This window comes from Otolemur garnettii, unplaced genomic scaffold, assembly GCF_000181295.1.
Source record: "Otolemur garnettii isolate 467f Iridium unplaced genomic scaffold, OtoGar3 scaffold00131, whole genome shotgun sequence".
NCBI lineage: Eukaryota > Metazoa > Chordata > Mammalia > Primates > Galagidae > Otolemur > Otolemur garnettii.
Window position 1 is genome coordinate 2,240,806 of NW_003852526.1, and position 5,725 is coordinate 2,246,530.

Consider the following 5,725-nt stretch of genomic DNA (forward strand, 5'->3'; position numbering starts at 1 on the left):
AGATGAAAATAATGAGCCTCAAAGAGGTTAAATGATTTAGCAAGGTCATACAGCTAGGAAGTGACAGAGCTTAAATCTAGTCTCTTCGCACACGGTCCAGTGTTTTTGTTTTTTACACGAAACCATTTTTCTTTGTCTAGAAATGCAAAGCCAGCCACTGATTTCATTCAAAATAAATTCTTCAATTACAAAATCTTGTCCAGCTCAAACCAGTACTAATTGAACCAATGGATGGATGATTAACCAAATGTTCTACATTTTTGCTGGCTTTCATGGAATAAATCTGCACACTGCATTTTCTTTCTGCCCTTTAATAGGACCAGAACAATGAAAGAAGTGAAGATTCAAAATGTAACCTACAGAAATTCTAGAATAAGATCACCTTAACTTTCCATAGACTAAAGCTGTAAGATAATCAGAAAGCTTTGGAAAGTAAGATAATTGGACGGGCCTCAGAAATACCTGTAAATTGATTGAAAATGTCTAACATCACCAAGTAATGTTGGAGTGCAGAGTTAGTTCCAGTTTAAGTTAGGCATTTGGGATAAGTATTGAGAGCTTACTGTTTTGTTCTTAAAAGTATTGTTAAATCTCAAGTGTATTGCAAATGCTGGCAATAGTTCCGGCTTCTCCAGAAAAGTGGAACGAATAGAAGATATATGTGTACATAGGAGAAGATGTATAATGGGAATTGATCCAGGTATTTATGGAGGCTGAGATCCACTATTGCTATCTGCATGCTGGAGAACTAGGAAAGCCAGTCACATGATTCAGCCCAAAGCCAAAGGCAGGAGGAAGACAGGCACTGGTCACTGATGTAAGTTTTGGATACTGAAGGATTAACAATCAGCATATCCAATATCTGAAGGCAGGAAAAGGTAGATGTTCCAGCTCAAACAGAGATAAATTTGTATTCCCTCCACTTTTTTCTTCTTGTCAGGTTGGAAGAGATTGGATGACACCTGCTCACCTCAGTGAAGAAAGATCTTTACTCAGTCTACTGTTTCAAATGCTGATATTCAAGGGAAGCAACCTCAGAGATACACCAGAAATAAAGAATTCCCAGCTACCCGGGCATCCTTTAGCCCAGTTAAGGTGACATAAAATTAACCATCATGTAAATGTAATCAAAATATTAAATACTTTTCATATAATTACTTTTATATGTCTATTTTCCCTGATATTCTCTACTTACTCCCAAGATTGAATAAAAATATAATTACTTATTCTGCTCATAAAAGCTGCCCCTGCAAGTTAGCTACAGTTGAAGAGCAAACCTATCAGACCTCTGAAGGTTGTACCCCTAAAGGAATAAATATGTTTAGTGCTGTAGCCTGATCATAGTTGACTATAACCTCAAACTCCCGGCCTAAAGCTCTGGGATCACAACTGTGAGCCATCACATCTGGCCACATTTCTGTTTTACACTGGACTTTCTTCTAGATGACATGTCTTCATGTATCAGACATTAGCGTTCAGAATTTATATTAAGGAAAATCCTTGTAATCAATACATGTTAGAGAAATAAAGTAGGATTCAGCAGAGAGAAAAGTCAAACTGCACTGCAGTCTCAGGGGAGGCTTTGGCCGATCTTGAGGGGAGAAATGAGGCTGAGAGAATACCGTGGAGCCATCGTAAACAAAGCAAGAGGACAAAGTCTTTATATTCACATGTTCATTAGTCTTTGAATGGGGACCGCCCCAGAAAGTAGGCATGACCTTGGATGAGGCAGATGTCTTTCACTGAGGTAGTCTTTAAAGGGGATTACAGCTGAGGGCTGTCTTTGCAGCATCCTGGCAGCTAGACTCCTTTATTTCTGAAGAGCCTCCTTGATGATACCTAAGAAAATCCATGTGTCCTTTCAAATGCTACTGAGAGGCAGAACAACATCTGCAAACTGACCATTAAAATAGGCCTGATGGAAAACATTAGGGCATTCTTTTTCTTAATGATGGATGCCAACCCATATTTGTGTAAGTTTCACACTATAGAAAATGTGCATCTGTTCTTTCATAATAGTGAAGAAATGGTTTTCTAGATTTTCTCATGGGATCAGCTGGTTCAAAAAACTATTGTCTCACTGAAACTTGAGGAATGTCACCCACTGATTTACATTGTCCTGGTTCATCTCTCAATTTCAGAGTCAGGAGTAGATTTTGTTCACCCTAGATTTGAATTATGCAGAGAAGGTATAGACATTTGCATGAAAATAGGGGAATTACCATGAGAGAGGAAAGGAATATGTTAGGGAGGTGTCTGCAATACTCTGGCACAGATACTGCACAGCTGAGTTTCTGTGGACATGTGCAGTAAATGATTTCACTAATTTATAGAACAAATCTCTATTTATTGCTACTTTTAGGTCAAGGATTCAGGTGCCAAGGATTCAGACGTATATGAGATATGTAATGTGTTTATTCTCCTTGATCTTATATTTTCAAGAGGGAAGAAAAAAATTCAAGCAAATAAATAAACATATACGTTCTGTTAAGTTTGGTGAAGGAAATAAAGAAGACAACACCATTGACACTACAGGAGGATACTTCAAAAATGTTGCCTGAGGACCTTGCTGGAAGGTGATAGTGTTGGCAATCCTGTATTATTTTTCTGTGTTTCATGACACAGAAAAGAAGGAGCAAAGGAGAGCAAAGGAAAAAGGAGGGGTGAGAGAAAGGTGAGAGGAAAGAAAAGGAGGGAAGAAAGAAAGATTTGCTAATGACTATGCATTGTGGATTACTCTTTTATGCTGTTGTCAAATTGATGGAAATTAGAATATACTCTACTGACATGAAAATCTAAAAATCTTATACCTCTCTCAGGGGCAAGTCAGAGAAATTACTATATATTAAATTCCTATATTTACATGGCCATCGATACTCTTGAAACTTTAATTAGCCTGAATAGCACTCAAAGCCATGCAGCCAGGAAGGAAGACAGTGGGGAGGGAAACCGGGTGGAGTAGGCAGCTGTTTCAAGGGCACACACTTCTACAAACATGTTATACAGAGCACAGTATGAATTAGGCACTCAGCACGTGCCTACTGAGTAAATGTGAACATATTAATACATAACTTTCTATATAAATAGCAGCACCAATAAACATATTGACTACCTACTTAGTATAATGCTTTCTTTTCACATTTTCATAATTGAAGGGAAATTGTATGATTAAAAGTGATAACCAATTCTTAGAGAATAAATATATAAGCACTGGGAATACATAAGCATGCACAAGGAGCAGTGTATGAAATTCTTAAATAAGTAAGCATTGCCATAAAATTGCTCCTTTGGTGCTAAAATAAACCCCAACCTTATTGGTTTGGGGAAGTGGAGATGATATTATCTATTTTAATGGGCATCATTATGTGTTATGAAACCCATTCCAATTTAGTTACATCTGCAAATCCAACGTAATAAACTTTATTTACCCAGCTAACTCAGATGAAAATTGTGTTTCAGAAAATATACTTTGGGTAGAGAATAAAAAAGTATAGTCCAGAAGTCACTGAACATGTAATTAACTACCGTAGGACTCCATGACAGCTAGTTTCCAACAATGGTTCTCAAATGAATCGAGGCCCTCGACACTTATATCCTTGGGTGTTCTCCTTCACAGGGAATCTGGGCTGGCACTTTATGATTAAGAGAAGAGTTGCTGAGTAACTTTTAAGATTAGGTCAAACCAAGCCTTGCAACTTTTACCTGAGTTTCTTAAAATGCTTCTTTTCGAAGAAGTTGCTGCTGTGAATTCCAGCTGCTGTGAGACTCTCAAGCACCTCAGTGAGGCCATAGGGAGAAAAAGAGATACTGGGCTAGATTCAGCTATTTGAGCTCCTCCAATTCATGTGTCAGATGTGAGGAAAGAAGCTCTCTTAGTTTTTCCAACTCTAGCAGACCTGATGGTGGAGAACTAAAAAACCCATCTGATGACTAGAAGTGCTAAACATACGGGCCCAGTGAAGCCATGCCAGCAATCTTCAGCCATTTCAGCCTCTTGGGTAAGGCTCAAACTCCATGAAGCTGGGATGAACCATCCCATTGTACCCTGACAAGATACCTGACTCACAGGTTGCGCACGTGTACTAAATGGTTGCTGTTTGCATCTGCTAATGTCTTGAGATGGGTAGTTACTCAGCAATATATTCTGGCACTGAAATTTGGTACTAGAAATTAAGTTTTTGTTTTAACAAAAATGCAAAACATATGCTTTTGGATTTGGGATCATGTGTTGAGTGGAGGTGCAAAGGACCTCAAGTAGAGTGTAAGGATGCAAGAATAATGCAGAAAGGATTATTGGAGTTTGGAGAAAGGATAAACTGTGCAATGAACTGATAGAAAATTTAGCAAAACCACTCATGGAAGTAATGGAGATGTGGTAATTTTAGAATATTCCTCAATTTTTTTTTTGATAATTCCCTTTTAAGAGGTGAAGCTTAATTTTCTTCTTAAGTGTGGGCTGAATTTAGTGACTTGCTTCTAATGAGTAAAATAGGATGGGAATGCATGGCTTCAAAGAGTGGGCTGGAAAAGGAACTTCAACACTCTAGAGGGAAACACCTACGATGCTGGGAGGACTTTCAGGCTACCCTGTGAAACCAAGGCTTTCTGCCAGCAGCCAGTGCAAAATCGAAGCATACGCCAATGGCCACGTGGGTGTGCCATCTTCAGTGCAGATCTTCCAGCTTCTGTTGTGCTTTGAGACATCTGCAACCACCACTGACATCTTGACAGCAGCTTCATGAAAGATTCTGATGCAGAACCATCCACTAAAGCACTTGCAGGTTTCTGATCCTCTGAAACTAGGCAAGGAAATACACATTTTGTCTTAGTATGCCAAGATTGGGAGCAACTGTTTACACAAAAATAATAATATAGTGAGGAATAAAAAGTAAAAGTGTGCCTGTGAAGTAGAGCGTCTGGCTTAGCAAATGTCAAGGCAGAGCAGAATGTTGAAAGCGCCAACTGGTTCCTTTTCGTTGTTTATAATGGAGTGTGGCTATAGAGAGATGGGATAAAGAAGGAACCAGTGACTTTCAATCTAAATTTGAAGGGTGTATGAAAGCCAAGACTAGCTTCAGATGTAAAAAGATTCTCAGTTTAAGAAATGACCACAAAACAAGATCAAATTCAGCACCCTTCCAGTAAAATGTGGCCTCAGTGCCACAATGAGATGAAATTGTAAGGGAGAGGGTCAGTATAAATTTCATGTGGGTGGAATGTGGGTTGTTTTGATCAGAGGGTTGATGGTAGAAGGCTGCCCTGTTCCAAAGATGGCAACAACAGTATCTCCAAACCAAGTTGCAATGTAACTTTTGTAATTTCTACTCCACCGGTGACATTTTTTTCTCCACCCTTGGAGTCCGGTTTGACTCTATAACAAACATGGCAAAACAAAGAAAAACAGTAAAACAGTAAAATGATGCTGACCTAGCCCTGGGCTGGCTGGACAGCCTCCTTTGCCTGTCTCTTAAGAGTCCAGGCACCACGTAGGAAGTGGGACTATCCTGGGACCACTGTAAGAAATACAAGCCGTATAGAGAAGTCCTGGAGGATGGAGCTTCACGTGTAGAGAGAAGGTGAGGCCACAGACACTGAGGCACCAACCACGTGAATGAAGAGCCTACCTTGGAGGTGCATGCTCCATCCCTGTTTTAGTCTGTTTTATGTTACATAACAGAATATTACAAACTGGTTAGTATATAAATGACAGAAGTTTATTTGCCTC